At 45.7% G+C, this 12279-nt stretch overlaps 47 non-coding genes across 47 annotated transcripts; 30 read left to right on the top strand and 17 right to left on the bottom strand.

Annotated features, from left to right (window-relative positions):
• Positions 1 to 11: 11 nt before the first annotated feature.
• On the bottom strand, positions 12 to 83 carry TRNAE-CUC (transfer RNA glutamic acid (anticodon CUC)). Its single transcript has one exon. It is a non-coding gene; the product is annotated as a tRNA-Glu (tRNA).
• Positions 84 to 530: 447 nt separating this feature from the next.
• Positions 531 to 603, top strand: TRNAM-CAU (transfer RNA methionine (anticodon CAU)). The gene has a single exon. It is a non-coding gene; the product is annotated as a tRNA-Met (tRNA).
• A 218-nt stretch (positions 604 to 821) lies between these two features.
• TRNAR-ACG (transfer RNA arginine (anticodon ACG)) lies at positions 822 to 894 on the top strand. Its single transcript has one exon. It is a non-coding gene; the product is annotated as a tRNA-Arg (tRNA).
• An 8-nt stretch (positions 895 to 902) lies between these two features.
• On the top strand, positions 903 to 974 carry TRNAH-GUG (transfer RNA histidin (anticodon GUG)). Its single transcript has one exon. It is a non-coding gene; the product is annotated as a tRNA-His (tRNA).
• Positions 975 to 1100: 126 nt separating this feature from the next.
• On the bottom strand, positions 1101 to 1172 carry TRNAE-CUC (transfer RNA glutamic acid (anticodon CUC)). The gene has a single exon. It is a non-coding gene; the product is annotated as a tRNA-Glu (tRNA).
• Positions 1173 to 1387: 215 nt separating this feature from the next.
• TRNAE-UUC (transfer RNA glutamic acid (anticodon UUC)) lies at positions 1388 to 1459 on the bottom strand. The gene has a single exon. It is a non-coding gene; the product is annotated as a tRNA-Glu (tRNA).
• A 149-nt stretch (positions 1460 to 1608) lies between these two features.
• On the top strand, positions 1609 to 1681 carry TRNAM-CAU (transfer RNA methionine (anticodon CAU)). The gene has a single exon. It is a non-coding gene; the product is annotated as a tRNA-Met (tRNA).
• A 299-nt stretch (positions 1682 to 1980) lies between these two features.
• On the top strand, positions 1981 to 2052 carry TRNAH-GUG (transfer RNA histidin (anticodon GUG)). Its single transcript has one exon. It is a non-coding gene; the product is annotated as a tRNA-His (tRNA).
• Positions 2053 to 2178: 126 nt separating this feature from the next.
• TRNAE-CUC (transfer RNA glutamic acid (anticodon CUC)) lies at positions 2179 to 2250 on the bottom strand. The gene has a single exon. It is a non-coding gene; the product is annotated as a tRNA-Glu (tRNA).
• A 447-nt stretch (positions 2251 to 2697) lies between these two features.
• Positions 2698 to 2770, top strand: TRNAM-CAU (transfer RNA methionine (anticodon CAU)). Its single transcript has one exon. It is a non-coding gene; the product is annotated as a tRNA-Met (tRNA).
• Positions 2771 to 2988: 218 nt separating this feature from the next.
• On the top strand, positions 2989 to 3061 carry TRNAR-ACG (transfer RNA arginine (anticodon ACG)). Its single transcript has one exon. It is a non-coding gene; the product is annotated as a tRNA-Arg (tRNA).
• An 8-nt stretch (positions 3062 to 3069) lies between these two features.
• Positions 3070 to 3141, top strand: TRNAH-GUG (transfer RNA histidin (anticodon GUG)). Its single transcript has one exon. It is a non-coding gene; the product is annotated as a tRNA-His (tRNA).
• Positions 3142 to 3267: 126 nt separating this feature from the next.
• TRNAE-CUC (transfer RNA glutamic acid (anticodon CUC)) lies at positions 3268 to 3339 on the bottom strand. Its single transcript has one exon. It is a non-coding gene; the product is annotated as a tRNA-Glu (tRNA).
• A 215-nt stretch (positions 3340 to 3554) lies between these two features.
• TRNAE-UUC (transfer RNA glutamic acid (anticodon UUC)) lies at positions 3555 to 3626 on the bottom strand. Its single transcript has one exon. It is a non-coding gene; the product is annotated as a tRNA-Glu (tRNA).
• Positions 3627 to 3775: 149 nt separating this feature from the next.
• On the top strand, positions 3776 to 3848 carry TRNAM-CAU (transfer RNA methionine (anticodon CAU)). The gene has a single exon. It is a non-coding gene; the product is annotated as a tRNA-Met (tRNA).
• Positions 3849 to 4147: 299 nt separating this feature from the next.
• Positions 4148 to 4219, top strand: TRNAH-GUG (transfer RNA histidin (anticodon GUG)). The gene has a single exon. It is a non-coding gene; the product is annotated as a tRNA-His (tRNA).
• A 126-nt stretch (positions 4220 to 4345) lies between these two features.
• On the bottom strand, positions 4346 to 4417 carry TRNAE-CUC (transfer RNA glutamic acid (anticodon CUC)). The gene has a single exon. It is a non-coding gene; the product is annotated as a tRNA-Glu (tRNA).
• A 448-nt stretch (positions 4418 to 4865) lies between these two features.
• Positions 4866 to 4938, top strand: TRNAM-CAU (transfer RNA methionine (anticodon CAU)). The gene has a single exon. It is a non-coding gene; the product is annotated as a tRNA-Met (tRNA).
• Positions 4939 to 5156: 218 nt separating this feature from the next.
• Positions 5157 to 5229, top strand: TRNAR-ACG (transfer RNA arginine (anticodon ACG)). Its single transcript has one exon. It is a non-coding gene; the product is annotated as a tRNA-Arg (tRNA).
• Positions 5230 to 5237: 8 nt separating this feature from the next.
• Positions 5238 to 5309, top strand: TRNAH-GUG (transfer RNA histidin (anticodon GUG)). Its single transcript has one exon. It is a non-coding gene; the product is annotated as a tRNA-His (tRNA).
• A 126-nt stretch (positions 5310 to 5435) lies between these two features.
• On the bottom strand, positions 5436 to 5507 carry TRNAE-CUC (transfer RNA glutamic acid (anticodon CUC)). The gene has a single exon. It is a non-coding gene; the product is annotated as a tRNA-Glu (tRNA).
• A 452-nt stretch (positions 5508 to 5959) lies between these two features.
• On the top strand, positions 5960 to 6032 carry TRNAM-CAU (transfer RNA methionine (anticodon CAU)). Its single transcript has one exon. It is a non-coding gene; the product is annotated as a tRNA-Met (tRNA).
• A 218-nt stretch (positions 6033 to 6250) lies between these two features.
• On the top strand, positions 6251 to 6323 carry TRNAR-ACG (transfer RNA arginine (anticodon ACG)). The gene has a single exon. It is a non-coding gene; the product is annotated as a tRNA-Arg (tRNA).
• An 8-nt stretch (positions 6324 to 6331) lies between these two features.
• Positions 6332 to 6403, top strand: TRNAH-GUG (transfer RNA histidin (anticodon GUG)). Its single transcript has one exon. It is a non-coding gene; the product is annotated as a tRNA-His (tRNA).
• A 126-nt stretch (positions 6404 to 6529) lies between these two features.
• TRNAE-CUC (transfer RNA glutamic acid (anticodon CUC)) lies at positions 6530 to 6601 on the bottom strand. Its single transcript has one exon. It is a non-coding gene; the product is annotated as a tRNA-Glu (tRNA).
• Positions 6602 to 7044: 443 nt separating this feature from the next.
• Positions 7045 to 7117, top strand: TRNAM-CAU (transfer RNA methionine (anticodon CAU)). Its single transcript has one exon. It is a non-coding gene; the product is annotated as a tRNA-Met (tRNA).
• A 218-nt stretch (positions 7118 to 7335) lies between these two features.
• On the top strand, positions 7336 to 7408 carry TRNAR-ACG (transfer RNA arginine (anticodon ACG)). Its single transcript has one exon. It is a non-coding gene; the product is annotated as a tRNA-Arg (tRNA).
• Positions 7409 to 7416: 8 nt separating this feature from the next.
• TRNAH-GUG (transfer RNA histidin (anticodon GUG)) lies at positions 7417 to 7488 on the top strand. Its single transcript has one exon. It is a non-coding gene; the product is annotated as a tRNA-His (tRNA).
• Positions 7489 to 7614: 126 nt separating this feature from the next.
• Positions 7615 to 7686, bottom strand: TRNAE-CUC (transfer RNA glutamic acid (anticodon CUC)). The gene has a single exon. It is a non-coding gene; the product is annotated as a tRNA-Glu (tRNA).
• A 215-nt stretch (positions 7687 to 7901) lies between these two features.
• On the bottom strand, positions 7902 to 7973 carry TRNAE-UUC (transfer RNA glutamic acid (anticodon UUC)). The gene has a single exon. It is a non-coding gene; the product is annotated as a tRNA-Glu (tRNA).
• Positions 7974 to 8136: 163 nt separating this feature from the next.
• TRNAM-CAU (transfer RNA methionine (anticodon CAU)) lies at positions 8137 to 8209 on the top strand. The gene has a single exon. It is a non-coding gene; the product is annotated as a tRNA-Met (tRNA).
• A 218-nt stretch (positions 8210 to 8427) lies between these two features.
• Positions 8428 to 8500, top strand: TRNAR-ACG (transfer RNA arginine (anticodon ACG)). The gene has a single exon. It is a non-coding gene; the product is annotated as a tRNA-Arg (tRNA).
• An 8-nt stretch (positions 8501 to 8508) lies between these two features.
• TRNAH-GUG (transfer RNA histidin (anticodon GUG)) lies at positions 8509 to 8580 on the top strand. The gene has a single exon. It is a non-coding gene; the product is annotated as a tRNA-His (tRNA).
• Positions 8581 to 8706: 126 nt separating this feature from the next.
• On the bottom strand, positions 8707 to 8778 carry TRNAE-CUC (transfer RNA glutamic acid (anticodon CUC)). The gene has a single exon. It is a non-coding gene; the product is annotated as a tRNA-Glu (tRNA).
• A 215-nt stretch (positions 8779 to 8993) lies between these two features.
• On the bottom strand, positions 8994 to 9065 carry TRNAE-UUC (transfer RNA glutamic acid (anticodon UUC)). The gene has a single exon. It is a non-coding gene; the product is annotated as a tRNA-Glu (tRNA).
• A 155-nt stretch (positions 9066 to 9220) lies between these two features.
• TRNAM-CAU (transfer RNA methionine (anticodon CAU)) lies at positions 9221 to 9293 on the top strand. Its single transcript has one exon. It is a non-coding gene; the product is annotated as a tRNA-Met (tRNA).
• A 218-nt stretch (positions 9294 to 9511) lies between these two features.
• Positions 9512 to 9584, top strand: TRNAR-ACG (transfer RNA arginine (anticodon ACG)). The gene has a single exon. It is a non-coding gene; the product is annotated as a tRNA-Arg (tRNA).
• A 206-nt stretch (positions 9585 to 9790) lies between these two features.
• On the bottom strand, positions 9791 to 9862 carry TRNAE-CUC (transfer RNA glutamic acid (anticodon CUC)). Its single transcript has one exon. It is a non-coding gene; the product is annotated as a tRNA-Glu (tRNA).
• A 440-nt stretch (positions 9863 to 10302) lies between these two features.
• Positions 10303 to 10375, top strand: TRNAM-CAU (transfer RNA methionine (anticodon CAU)). Its single transcript has one exon. It is a non-coding gene; the product is annotated as a tRNA-Met (tRNA).
• A 218-nt stretch (positions 10376 to 10593) lies between these two features.
• On the top strand, positions 10594 to 10666 carry TRNAR-ACG (transfer RNA arginine (anticodon ACG)). The gene has a single exon. It is a non-coding gene; the product is annotated as a tRNA-Arg (tRNA).
• Positions 10667 to 10674: 8 nt separating this feature from the next.
• Positions 10675 to 10746, top strand: TRNAH-GUG (transfer RNA histidin (anticodon GUG)). Its single transcript has one exon. It is a non-coding gene; the product is annotated as a tRNA-His (tRNA).
• Positions 10747 to 10872: 126 nt separating this feature from the next.
• Positions 10873 to 10944, bottom strand: TRNAE-CUC (transfer RNA glutamic acid (anticodon CUC)). Its single transcript has one exon. It is a non-coding gene; the product is annotated as a tRNA-Glu (tRNA).
• A 215-nt stretch (positions 10945 to 11159) lies between these two features.
• TRNAE-UUC (transfer RNA glutamic acid (anticodon UUC)) lies at positions 11160 to 11231 on the bottom strand. Its single transcript has one exon. It is a non-coding gene; the product is annotated as a tRNA-Glu (tRNA).
• A 157-nt stretch (positions 11232 to 11388) lies between these two features.
• TRNAM-CAU (transfer RNA methionine (anticodon CAU)) lies at positions 11389 to 11461 on the top strand. The gene has a single exon. It is a non-coding gene; the product is annotated as a tRNA-Met (tRNA).
• A 218-nt stretch (positions 11462 to 11679) lies between these two features.
• On the top strand, positions 11680 to 11752 carry TRNAR-ACG (transfer RNA arginine (anticodon ACG)). The gene has a single exon. It is a non-coding gene; the product is annotated as a tRNA-Arg (tRNA).
• Positions 11753 to 11760: 8 nt separating this feature from the next.
• TRNAH-GUG (transfer RNA histidin (anticodon GUG)) lies at positions 11761 to 11832 on the top strand. Its single transcript has one exon. It is a non-coding gene; the product is annotated as a tRNA-His (tRNA).
• A 126-nt stretch (positions 11833 to 11958) lies between these two features.
• TRNAE-CUC (transfer RNA glutamic acid (anticodon CUC)) lies at positions 11959 to 12030 on the bottom strand. Its single transcript has one exon. It is a non-coding gene; the product is annotated as a tRNA-Glu (tRNA).
• Positions 12031 to 12279: the final 249 nt, after the last annotated feature.

The raw sequence follows: 12279 nt of genomic DNA on the forward strand, positions 1-12279 counted from the left end.
GAAAATGCTCATTCCCATACCGGGAGTCGAACCCGGGCCGCCTGGGTGAGAACCAGGAATCCTAACCGCTAGACCATATGGGAACCGCTGAGACCCTTTTTCAGTAATAAGTAGAAAAAAAATCAGTTTCATGATTTGAAAACTCATTTTTAAGCATGGATGGCATCAACAACCACTTGCAAGTGGCCTCGTTAGCGCAGCATTTTTGGCTGCCAAGAGCATCTGCAAACTAAGCCGCTTAATTCTGCAAGAAAGGTGCAGGCCTTTGAATGCAGGCACAAGCTTAGCAAAACACTCATTCCCATACCGGGAGTCGAACCCGGGCCGCCTGGGTGAAAACCAGGAATCCTAACCGCTAGACCATATGAGAAAAGTTGCTTTCACAGCTTGCTTTAAACTTTCCAATATATGTAGATATATACATGTACATATTAAAAAAAAAAAAAAAAAAAAAAAAAAAAAAAAAGAAGTTTTGTGCTTACAGAATTCCATCTTATCTCTAGACGGCAACAACCAATCACATGCAAGATGCCTCGTTAGCGCAGTAGGTAGCGCGTCAGTCTCATAATCTGAAGGTCGTGAGTTCGATCCTCACACGGGGCATGGATCTATCCTTGTTTTTTCCCTCCGCCTTAACTGGATAGGCACTGCTCTTTGCCATTCAATACCGAAACGATACTGGATAATATGGAAAGGTAGCAAACAAGGCAGAAGGGTTTTGGCTAGGGGCTAAAAGCAACCGTGTTGAGGTATTTGAATATGGCTGCGAGCGTAGCAAAAGTCCAAAATGGGGAGCATGATTAGTGGCAACCTCTCACACAGGGCCAGTGGCGCAATGGATAACGCGTCTGACTACGGATCAGAAGATTGTAGGTTCGACTCCTACCTGGCTCGTGAATGTCGCCGTGATCGTATAGTGGTTAGTACTCTGCGTTGTGGCCGCAGCAACCCCGGTTCGAATCCGGGTCACGGCATTCTTGATGAAAAAGCAAAGGTGCTCTTGTAGACGGCAAGCCTGAATGATACTTTTATGAACTTTTTGAGCGCTATCTTAATTCAGAGGGTCTTTCGATGTAGTTGCAAGCTTAGGAAAATGCTCATTCCCATACCGGGAGTCGAACCCGGGCCGCCTGGGTGAGAACCAGGAATCCTAACCGCTAGACCATATGGGAACCGCTGAGACCCTTTTTCAGTAATAAGTAGAAAAAAAATCAGTTTCATGATTTGAAAACTCATTTTTAAGCATGGATGGCATCAACAACCACTTGCAAGTGGCCTCGTTAGCGCAGCATTTTTGGCTGCCAAGAGCATCTGCAAACTAAGCCGCTTAATTCTGCAAGAAAGGTGCAGGCCTTTGAATGCAGGCACAAGCTTAGCAAAACACTCATTCCCATACCGGGAGTCGAACCCGGGCCGCCTGGGTGAAAACCAGGAATCCTAACCGCTAGACCATATGGGAAAAGTTGCTTTCACAGCTTGCTTTAAACTTTCCAATATATGTAGATATATACATGTACATATTAAAAAAAAAAAAAAAAAAAAAAGAAGTTTTGTGCTTACAGAATTCCATCTTATCTCTGGACGGCAACAACCAATCACATGCAAGATGCCTCGTTAGCGCAGTAGGTAGCGCGTCAGTCTCATAATCTGAAGGTCGTGAGTTCGATCCTCACACGGGGCATGGATCTATCCTTGTTTTTTCCCTCCGCCTTAACTGGATAGGCACTGCTCTTTGCCATTCAATACCGAAACGATACTGGATAATATGGAAAGGTAGCAAACAAGGCAGAAGGGTTTTGGCTAGGGGCTAAAAGCAACCGTGTTGAGGTATTTGAATATGGCTGCGAGCGTAGCAAAAGTCCAAAATGGGGAGCATGATTAGTGGCAACCTCTCACACAGGGCCAGTGGCGCAATGGATAACGTGTCTGACTACGGATCAGAAGATTGTAGGTTCGACTCCTACCTGGCTCGTGAATGTCGCCGTGATCGTATAGTGGTTAGTACTCTGCGTTGTGGCCGCAGCAACCCCGGTTCGAATCCGGGTCACGGCATTCTTGATGAAAAAGCAAAGGTGCTCTTGTAGACGGCAAGCCTGAATGATACTTTTATGAACTTTTTGAGCGCTATCTTAATTCAGAGGGTCTTTCGATGTAGTTGCAAGCTTAGGAAAATGCTCATTCCCATACCGGGAGTCGAACCCGGGCCGCCTGGGTGAGAACCAGGAATCCTAACCGCTAGACCATATGGGAACCGCTGAGACCCTTTTTCAGTAATAAGTAGAAAAAAAATCAGTTTCATGATTTGAAAACTCATTTTTAAGCATGGATGGCATCAACAACCACTTGCAAGTGGCCTCGTTAGCGCAGCATTTTTGGCTGCCAAGAGCATCTGCAAACTAAGCCGCTTAATTCTGCAAGAAAGGTGCAGGCCTTTGAATGCAGGCACAAGCTTAGCAAAACACTCATTCCCATACCGGGAGTCGAACCCGGGCCGCCTGGGTGAAAACCAGGAATCCTAACCGCTAGACCATATGAGAAAAGTTGCTTTCACAGCTTGCTTTAAACTTTCCAATATATGTAGATATATACATGTACATATTAAAAAAAAAAAAAAAAAAAAAAAAAAAAAAAAAGAAGTTTTGTGCTTACAGAATTCCATCTTATCTCTGGACGGCAACAACCAATCACATGCAAGATGCCTCGTTAGCGCAGTAGGTAGCGCGTCAGTCTCATAATCTGAAGGTCGTGAGTTCGATCCTCACACGGGGCATGGATCTATCCTTGTTTTTTCCCTCCGCCTTAACTGGATAGGCACTGCTCTTTGCCATTCAATACCGAAACGATACTGGATAATATGGAAAGGTAGCAAACAAGGCAGAAGGGTTTTGGCTAGGGGCTAAAAGCAACCGTGTTGAGGTATTTGAATATGGCTGCGAGCGTAGCAAAAGTCCAAAATGGGGAGCATGATTAGTGGCAACCTCTCACACAGGGCCAGTGGCGCAATGGATAACGCGTCTGACTACGGATCAGAAGATTGTAGGTTCGACTCCTACCTGGCTCGTGAATGTCGCCGTGATCGTATAGTGGTTAGTACTCTGCGTTGTGGCCGCAGCAACCCCGGTTCGAATCCGGGTCACGGCATTCTTGATGAAAAAGCAAAGGTGCTCTTGTAGACGGCAAGCCTGAATGATACTTTTATGAACTTTTTGAGCGCTATCTTAATTCAGAGGGTCTTTCGATGTAGTTGCAAGCTTAGGAAAATGCTCATTCCCATACCGGGAGTCGAACCCGGGCCGCCTGGGTGAGAACCAGGAATCCTAACCGCTAGACCATATGGGAACCGCTGAGACCCTTTTTCAGTAATAAGTAGAAAAAAAATCAGTTTCATGATTTGAAAACTCATTTTTAAGCATGGATGGCATCAACAACCACTTGCAAGTGGCCTCGTTAGCGCAGCATTTTTGGCTGCCAAGAGCATCTGCAAACTAAGCCGCTTAATTCTGCAAGAAAGGTGCAGGCCTTTGAATGCAGGCACAAGCTTAGCAAAACACTCATTCCCATACCGGGAGTCGAACCCGGGCCGCCTGGGTGAAAACCAGGAATCCTAACCGCTAGACCATATGGGAAAAGTTGCTTTCACAGCTTGCTTTAAACTTTCCAATATATGTAGATATATACATGTACATATTAAAAAAAAAAAAAAAAAAAAAAGAAGTTTTGTGCTTACAGAATTCCATCTTATCTCTGGACGGCAACAACCAATCACATGCAAGATGCCTCGTTAGCGCAGTAGGTAGCGCGTCAGTCTCATAATCTGAAGGTCGTGAGTTCGATCCTCACACGGGGCATGGATCTATCCTTGTTTTTTCCCTCCGCCTTAACTGGATAGGCACTGCTCTTTGCCATTCAATACCGAAACGATACTGGATAATATGGAAAGGTAGCAAACAAGGCAGAAGGGTTTTGGCTAGGGGCTAAAAGCAACCGTGTTGAGGTATTTGAATATGGCTGCGAGCGTAGCAAAAGTCCAAAATGGGGAGCATGATTAGTGGCAACCTCTCACACAGGGCCAGTGGCGCAATGGATAACGTGTCTGACTACGGATCAGAAGATTGTAGGTTCGACTCCTACCTGGCTCGTGAATGTCGCCGTGATCGTATAGTGGTTAGTACTCTGCGTTGTGGCCGCAGCAACCCCGGTTCGAATCCGGGTCACGGCATTCTTGATGAAAAAGCAAAGGTGCTCTTGTAGACGGCAAGCCTGAATGATACTTTTATGAACTTTTTGAGCGCTATCTTAATTCAGAGGGTCTTTCGATGTAGTTGCAAGCTTAGGAAAATGCTCATTCCCATACCGGGAGTCGAACCCGGGCCGCCTGGGTGAGAACCAGGAATCCTAACCGCTAGACCATATGGGAACCGCTGAGACCCTTTTTCAGTAATAAGTAGAAAAAAAATCAGTTTCATGATTTGAAAACTCATTTTTAAGCATGGATGGCATCAACAACCACTTGCAAGTGGCCTCGTTAGCGCAGCATTTTTGGCTGCCAAGAGCATCTGCAAACTAAGCCGCTTAATTCTGCAAGAAAGGTGCAGGCCTTTGAATGCAGGCACAAGCTTAGCAAAACACTCATTCCCATACCGGGAGTCGAACCCGGGCCGCCTGGGTGAAAACCAGGAATCCTAACCGCTAGACCATATGAGAAAAGTTGCTTTCACAGCTTGCTTTAAACTTTCCAATATATGTAGATATATACATGTACATATTAAAAAAAAAAAAAAAAAAAAAAAAAAAAAAAAAAGAAGTTTTGTGCTTACAGAATTCCATCTTATCTCTGGACGGCAACAACCAATCACATGCAAGATGCCTCGTTAGCGCAGTAGGTAGCGCGTCAGTCTCATAATCTGAAGGTCGTGAGTTCGATCCTCACACGGGGCATGGATCTATCCTTGTTTTTTCCCTCCGCCTTAACTGGATAGGCACTGCTCTTTGCCATTCAATACCGAAACGATACTGGATAATATGGAAAGGTAGCAAACAAGGCAGAAGGGTTTTGGCTAGGGGCTAAAAGCAACCGTGTTGAGGTATTTGAATATGGCTGCGAGCGTAGCAAAAGTCCAAAATGGGGAGCATGATTAGTGGCAACCTCTCACACAGGGCCAGTGGCGCAATGGATAACGCGTCTGACTACGGATCAGAAGATTGTAGGTTCGACTCCTACCTGGCTCGTGAATGTCGCCGTGATCGTATAGTGGTTAGTACTCTGCGTTGTGGCCGCAGCAACCCCGGTTCGAATCCGGGTCACGGCATTCTTGATGAAAAAGCAAAGGTGCTCTTGTAGACGGCAAGCCTGAATGATACTTTTATGAACTTTTTGAGCGCTATCTTAATTCAGAGGGTCTTTCGATGTAGTTGCAAGCTTAGGAAAATGCTCATTCCCATACCGGGAGTCGAACCCGGGCCGCCTGGGTGAGAACCAGGAATCCTAACCGCTAGACCATATGGGAACCGCTGAGACCCTTTTTCAGTAATAAGTAGAAAAAAAATCAGTTTCATGATTTGAAAACTCATTTTTAAGCATGGATGGCATCAACAACCACTTGCAAGTGGCCTCGTTAGCGCAGCATTTTTGGCTGCCAAGAGCATCTGCAAACTAAGCCGCTTAATTCTGCAAGAAAGGTGCAGGCCTTTGAATGCAGGCACAAGCTTAGCAAAACACTCATTCCCATACCGGGAGTCGAACCCGGGCCGCCTGGGTGAAAACCAGGAATCCTAACCGCTAGACCATATGAGAAAAGTTGCTTTCACAGCTTGCTTTAAACTTTCCAATATATGTAGATATATACATGTACATATTAAAAAAAAAAAAAAAAAAAAAAAAAAAAAAAAAAAAAAGAAGTTTTGTGCTTACAGAATTCCATCTTATCTCTAGACGGCAACAACCAATCACATGCAAGATGCCTCGTTAGCGCAGTAGGTAGCGCGTCAGTCTCATAATCTGAAGGTCGTGAGTTCGATCCTCACACGGGGCATGGATCTATCCTTGTTTTTTCCCTCCGCCTTAACTGGATAGGCACTGCTCTTTGCCATTCAATACCGAAACGATACTGGATAATATGGAAAGGTAGCAAACAAGGCAGAAGGGTTTTGGCTAGGGGCTAAAAGCAACCGTGTTGAGGTATTTGAATATGGCTGCGAGCGTAGCAAAAGTCCAAAATGGGGAGCATGATTAGTGGCAACCTCTCACACAGGGCCAGTGGCGCAATGGATAACGCGTCTGACTACGGATCAGAAGATTGTAGGTTCGACTCCTACCTGGCTCGTGAATGTCGCCGTGATCGTATAGTGGTTAGTACTCTGCGTTGTGGCCGCAGCAACCCCGGTTCGAATCCGGGTCACGGCATTCTTGATGAAAAAGCAAAGGTGCTCTTGTAGACGGCAAGCCTGAATGATACTTTTATGAACTTTTTGAGCGCTATCTTAATTCAGAGGGTCTTTCGATGTAGTTGCAAGCTTAGGAAAATGCTCATTCCCATACCGGGAGTCGAACCCGGGCCGCCTGGGTGAGAACCAGGAATCCTAACCGCTAGACCATATGGGAACCGCTGAGACCCTTTTTCAGTAATAAGTAGAAAAAAAATCAGTTTCATGATTTGAAAACTCATTTTTAAGCATGGATGGCATCAACAACCACTTGCAAGTGGCCTCGTTAGCGCAGCATTTTTGGCTGCCAAGAGCATCTGCAAACTAAGCCGCTTAATTCTGCAAGAAAGGTGCAGGCCTTTGAATGCAGGCACAAGCTTAGCAAAACACTCATTCCCATACCGGGAGTCGAACCCAGGCCGCCTGGGTGAAAACCAGGAATCCTAACCGCTAGACCATATGAGAAAAGTTGCTTTCACAGCTTGCTTTAAACTTTCCAATATATGTAGATATATACATGTACATATTAAAAAAAAAAAAAAAAAAAAAAAAAAAAAGAAGTTTTGTGCTTACAGAATTCCATCTTATCTCTGGACGGCAACAACCAATCACATGCAAGATGCCTCGTTAGCGCAGTAGGTAGCGCGTCAGTCTCATAATCTGAAGGTCGTGAGTTCGATCCTCACACGGGGCATGGATCTATCCTTGTTTTTTCCCTCCGCCTTAACTGGATAGGCACTGCTCTTTGCCATTCAATACCGAAACGATACTGGATAATATGGAAAGGTAGCAAACAAGGCAGAAGGGTTTTGGCTAGGGGCTAAAAGCAACCGTGTTGAGGTATTTGAATATGGCTGCGAGCGTAGCAAAAGTCCAAAATGGGGAGCATGATTAGTGGCAACCTCTCACACAGGGCCAGTGGCGCAATGGATAACGCGTCTGACTACGGATCAGAAGATTGTAGGTTCGACTCCTACCTGGCTCGTGAATGTCGCCGTGATCGTATAGTGGTTAGTACTCTGCGTTGTGGCCGCAGCAACCCCGGTTCGAATCCGGGTCACGGCATTCTTGATGAAAAAGCAAAGGTGCTCTTGTAGACGGCAAGCCTGAATGATACTTTTATGAACTTTTTGAGCGCTATCTTAATTCAGAGGGTCTTTCGATGTAGTTGCAAGCTTAGGAAAATGCTCATTCCCATACCGGGAGTCGAACCCGGGCCGCCTGGGTGAGAACCAGGAATCCTAACCGCTAGACCATATGGGAACCGCTGAGACCCTTTTTCAGTAATAAGTAGAAAAAAAATCAGTTTCATGATTTGAAAACTCATTTTTAAGCATGGATGGCATCAACAACCACTTGCAAGTGGCCTCGTTAGCGCAGCATTTTTGGCTGCCAAGAGCATCTGCAAACTAAGCCGCTTAATTCTGCAAGAAAGGTGCAGGCCTTTGAATGCAGGCACAAGCTTAGCAAAACACTCATTCCCATACCGGGAGTCGAACCCGGGCCGCCTGGGTGAAAACCAGGAATCCTAACCGCTAGACCATATGGGAAAAGTTGCTTTCACAGCTTGCTTTAAACTTTCCAATATATGTAGATATATACATGTACATATTAAAAAAAAAAAAAAAAAAAAAAAAAAAAAAAAAAAAGAGGTTTTGTGCTTACAGAATTCCATCTTATCTCTGGACGGCAACAACCAGTCACACGCAAGATGCCTCGTTAGCGCAGTAGGTAGCGCGTCAGTCTCATAATCTGAAGGTCGTGAGTTCGATCCTCACACGGGGCATGGATCTATCCATGTTTTTTCCCTCCGCCTTAACTGGATAGGCACTGCTCTTTGCCATTCAATACCGAAACGATACTGGATAATATGGAAAGGTAGCAAACAAGGCAGAAGGGTTTTGGCTAGGGGCTAAAAGCAACCGTGTTGAGGTCTTTGAATATGGCTGCGAGCGTAGCAAAAGTCCAAAATGGGGAGCATGATTAGTGGCAACCTCTCACACAGGGCCAGTGGCGCAATGGATAACGCGTCTGACTACGGATCAGAAGATTGTAGGTTCGACTCCTACCTGGCTCGTGAATGTCGCCGTGATCGTATAGTGGTTAGTACTCTGCGTTGTGGCCGCAGCAACCCCGGTTCGAATCCGGGTCACGGCATTCTTGATGAAAAAGCAAAGGTGCTCTTGTAGACGGCAAGCCTGAATGATACTTTTATGAACTTTTTGAGCGCTATCTTAATTCAGAGGGTCTTTCGATGTAGTTGCAAGCTTAGGAAAATGCTCATTCCCATACCGGGAGTCGAACCCGGGCCGCCTGGGTGAGAACCAGGAATCCTAACCGCTAGACCATATGGGAACCGCTGAGACCCTTTTTCAGTAATAAGTAGAAAAAAAATCAGTTTCATGATTTGAAAACTCATTTTTAAGCATGGATGGCATCAACAACCACTTGCAAGTGGCCTCGTTAGCGCAGCATTTTTGGCTGCCAAGAGCATCTGCAAACTAAGCCGCTTAATTCTGCAAGAAAGGTGCAGGCCTTTGAATGCAGGCACAAGCTTAGCAAAACACTCATTCCCATACCGGGAGTCGAACCCGGGCCGCCTGGGTGAAAACCAGGAATCCTAACCGCTAGACCATATGGGAAAAGTTGCTTTCACAGCTTGCTTTAAACTTTCCAATATATGTAGATATATACATGTACATATTAAAAAAAAAAAAAAAAAAAAAAAAAAAAGAGGTTTTGTGCTTACAGAATTCCATCTTATCTCTGGACGGCAACAACCAATCACACGCAAGATGCCTCGTTAGCGCAGTAGGTAGCGCGTCAGTCTCATAATCTGAAGGTCGTGAGTTCGATCCTCACACGGGGCATGGATCTATCCATGTTTTTTCCCTCCGCCTTAACTGGATAGGCACTGCTCTTTGCCATTCAATACCGAAACGATACTGGATAATATGGAAAGGTAGCAAACAAGGCAGAAGGGTTTTGGCTAGGGGCTAAAAGCAACCGTGTTGAGGTCTTTGAATATGGCTGCGAGCGTAGCAAAAGTCCAAAATGGGGAGCATGATTAGTGGCAACCTCTCACACAGGGCCAGTGGCGCAATGGATAACGCGTCTGACTACGGATCAGAAGATTGTAGGTTCGACTCCTACCTGGCTCGTGAATGTCGCCGTGATCGTATAGTGGTTAGTACTCTGCGTTGTGGCCGCAGCAACCCCGGTTCGAATCCGGGTCATGGCATTCTTGATGAAAAAGCAAAGGTGCTCTTGTAGACGGCAAGCCTGAATGATACTTTTATGAACTTTTTGAGCGCTATCTTAATTCAGAGGGTCTTTCGATGTAGTTGCAAGCTTAGGAAAATGCTCATTCCCATACCGGGAGTCGAACCCGGGCCGCCTGGGTGAGAACCAGGAATCCTAACCGCTAGACCATATGGGAACCGCTGAGACCCTTTTTCAGTAATAAGTAGAAAAAAAATCAGTTTCATGATTTGAAAACTCATTTTTAAGCATGGATGGCATCAACAACCACTTGCAAGTGGCCTCGTTAGCGCAGCATTTTTGGCTGCCAAGAGCATCTGCAAACTAAGCCGCTTAATTCTGCAAGAAAGGTGCAGGCCTTTGAATGCAGGCACAAGCTTAGCAAAACACTCATTCCCATACCGGGAGTCGAACCCGGGCCGCCTGGGTGAAAACCAGGAATCCTAACCGCTAGACCATATGAGAAAAGTTGCTTTCACAGCTTGCTTTAAACTTACCAATATATGTAGATATATACATGTACATATTAAAAAAAAAAAAAAAAAAAAAAAAAAGAAGTTTTGTGCTTACAGAATTCCATCTTATCTCTGGACGGCAACAACCAATCACATGCAAGATGCCTCGTTAGCGCAGTAGGTAGCGCGTCAGTCTCATAATCTGAAGGTCGTGAGTTCGATCCTCACACGGGGCATGGATCTATCCTTGTTTTTTCCCTCCGCCTTAACTGGATAGGCACTGCTCTTTGCCATTCAATACCGAAACGATACTGGATAATATGGAAAGGTAGCAAACAAGGCAGAAGGGTTTTGGCTAGGGGCTAAAAGCAACCGTGTTGAGGTATTTGAATATGGCTGCGAGCGTAGCAAAAGTCCAAAATGGGGAGCATGATTAGTGGCAACCTCTCACACAGGGCCAGTGGCGCAATGGATAACGCGTCTGACTACGGATCAGAAGATTGTAGGTTCGACTCCTACCTGGCTCGTGAATGTCGCCGTGATCGTATAGTGGTTAGTACTCTGCGTTGTGGCCGCAGCAACCCCGGTTCGAATCCGGGTCACGGCATTCTTGATGAAAAAGCAAAGGTGCTCTTGTAGACGGCAAGCCTGAATGATACTTTTATGAACTTTTTGAGCGCTATCTTAATTCAGAGGGTCTTTCGATGTAGTTGCAAGCTTAGGAAAATGCTCATTCCCATACCGGGAGTCGAACCCGGGCCGCCTGGGTGAGAACCAGGAATCCTAACCGCTAGACCATATGGGAACCGCTGAGACCCTTTTTCAGTAATAAGTAGAAAAAAAATCAGTTTCATGATTTGAAAACTCATTTTTAAGCATGGATGGCATCAACAACCACTTGCAAGTGGCCTCGTTAGCGCAGCATTTTTGGCTGCCAAGAGCATCTGCAAACTAAGCCGCTTAATTCTGCAAGAAAGGTGCAGGCCTTTGAATGCAGGCACAAGCTTAGCAAAACACTCATTCCCATACCGGGAGTCGAACCCGGGCCGCCTGGGTGAAAACCAGGAATCCTAACCGCTAGACCATATGGGAAAAGTTGCTTTCACAGCTTGCTTTAAACTTTCCAATATATGTAGATATATACATGTACATATTAAAAAAAAAAAAAAAAAAAAAAAAAAAAAAGAGGTTTTGTGCTTACAGAATTCCATCTTATCTCTGGACGGCAACAACCAATCACACGCAAGATGCCTCGTTAGCGCAGTAGGTAGCGCGTCAGTCTCATAATCTGAAGGTCGTGAGTTCGATCCTCACACGGGGCATGGATCTATCCATGTTTTTTCCCTCCGCCTTAACTGGATAGGCACTGCTCTTTGCCATTCAATACCGAAACGATACTGGATAATATGGAAAGGTAGCAAACAAGGCAGAAGGGTTTTGGCTAGGGGCTAAAAGCAACCGTGTTGAGGTCTTTGAATATGGCTGCGAGCGTAGCAAAAGTCCAAAATGGGGAGCATGATTAGTGGCAACCTCTCACACAGGGCCAGTGGCGCAATGGATAACGCGTCTGACTACGGATCAGAAGATTGTAGGTTCGACTCCTACCTGGCTCGTGAATGTCGCCGTGATCGTATAGTGGTTAGTACTCTGCGTTGTGGCCGCAGCAACCCCGGTTCGAATCCGGGTCACGGCATTCTTGATGAAAAAGCAAAGGTGCTCTTGTAGACGGCAAGCCTGAATGATACTTTTATGAACTTTTTGAGCGCTATCTTAATTCAGAGGGTCTTTCGATGTAGTTGCAAGCTTAGGAAAATGCTCATTCCCATACCGGGAGTCGAACCCGGGCCGCCTGGGTGAGAACCAGGAATCCTAACCGCTAGACCATATGGGAACCGCTGAGACCCTTTTTCAGTAATAGGTAGAAAAAAAATCAGTTTCATGATTTGAAAACTCATTTTTAAGCATGGATGGCATCAACAACCACTTGCAAGTGGCCTCGTTAGCGCAGCATTTTTGGCTGCCAAGAGCATCTGCAAACTAAGCCGCTTAATTCTGCAAGAAAGGTGCAGGCCTTTGAATGCAGGCACAAGCTTAGCAAAACACTCATTCCCATACCGGGAGTCGAACCCGGGCCGCCTGG

This window comes from Eleutherodactylus coqui, chromosome 2, assembly GCF_035609145.1.
Source record: "Eleutherodactylus coqui strain aEleCoq1 chromosome 2, aEleCoq1.hap1, whole genome shotgun sequence".
NCBI classification, from domain to species: Eukaryota; Metazoa; Chordata; class Amphibia; order Anura; family Eleutherodactylidae; genus Eleutherodactylus; species Eleutherodactylus coqui.